General features: G+C 51.3%; 1 non-coding gene across 1 annotated transcript; it reads right to left on the bottom strand.

Annotated features, from left to right (window-relative positions):
- Positions 1-690: 690 nt before the first annotated feature.
- On the bottom strand, positions 691-763 carry TRNAV-AAC (transfer RNA valine (anticodon AAC)). Its single transcript has one exon. It is a non-coding gene; the product is annotated as a tRNA-Val (tRNA).
- Between the last annotated feature and the right edge of the window lie 544 nt (positions 764-1307).

Here is a 1307-nt window from a genome sequence, read left to right as displayed (position 1 = left end):
AACTCACTCCTGGTGCCTGTCTGTCACTCTCTTAACTGATTCCCAGTGCCTGACTCTCTCAGCCTCTCACACACTCTCTTATCTCACTCTTGGTGCGTGAGTCTCTCACTCTCTCTTAACTCGCTCCCAGTGCCTGAGTCCCTCACTTTCTTAACTCACTCCCAGTGCCTGTCTATCACTCTCTTAACTCGCTCCCAGTGCCTGTCACTCTCTTAACTCACTCCTAGTGCCCGTGTCTCTCACTCTGTCACACTCTCTTATTCACTCCTGCTGCCCGAGTCTGTCACTCTTTGTTAACTCACTCGCAGTGTCTGTATGTCACTCTCTCACTCTCGTAACTCACTCCCAGTGCCCGAGTCTCCCTGAGGTCCCTCTCGTGCGCTCTCTTGTGCTTTATGATTCTGTGTTCAGAGTCTGGTCATTTCGTGCCTGTGTTTGTGTAAACATTGGTGTCTGCCTGTGTCAGCGCCTGCAGCGTGTGCAGTGCCTGTGAGTGATGGGTAGAAGCAGCTGTCCTGCTGTCTGTCTGTAAAGGGACAGGCAGAGTCCGATGTCTGTCTGTCCTTGAATATAAATGAGCTCACTGGAAATGCAAAGGGTGTGAAATGTGGCGATGCTATAATGGAGTCCACAGCGCGTGAGAATTATAAAAGAATTAACTAGTGAGCCCGGGTGGAAAAGAAAAAATGTTGTTTCCGCCCGGTCTCGAACCGGGGACCTTTCGCGTGTTAGGCGAACGTGATAACCACTACACTACGGAAACTCACATGAGGGATGACGGCAGTATTTTTAATTTTTATATGGTTCAAAGCTGAGTGCAGTTCGGTATATGGTATGCATTGGATGCTGCTCAGACTAGAGGCGTCTCATTGAATGCAGGGAACTGAATGCTGCACAGATAGGAGGTCTGGGGGCAGGGGGGGATGGAGGGGGGATGAGGTCTGCTGGGGTGATGGGGGCCTGCTGGGGTGAATGAAGCGTGTATCAGTCATGTGCTCCAACAGTCACCGTGACCGCACCCTATGTTGTGATTACTTTGATTTCTTGGAGGGGGGGTGACTCACCCTCTCCGCTCTCCCCTGAGTTTGAATTACAAGGGGGGCCGCGGGTGCATCCCTTAGGACAGAACAGTGTCTGTGAGTGAACGTAACGTTTACTCTTCCTGTCACTCACTCTGTTTCCGCTGCTTCGCCTCTTCCCTGGTGCCTCAGCTCTGGGCGTCTCTTGTTATTTGTGTCTTTGTTTCTGTCCTTGTCGTCCTCACTGCGAGTCTGCCGATAGATGGGTGTTCTCTGTTGTGTGATTCT

Source organism: Lissotriton vulgaris, chromosome 1_1 (assembly GCF_964263255.1).
Source record: "Lissotriton vulgaris chromosome 1_1, aLisVul1.2, whole genome shotgun sequence".
In the NCBI taxonomy this organism is placed as follows: domain Eukaryota; kingdom Metazoa; phylum Chordata; class Amphibia; order Caudata; family Salamandridae; genus Lissotriton; species Lissotriton vulgaris.
Note: the sequence above shows the minus strand (reverse complement) of the source record. Positions and strands in the feature narration are given on the sequence as shown.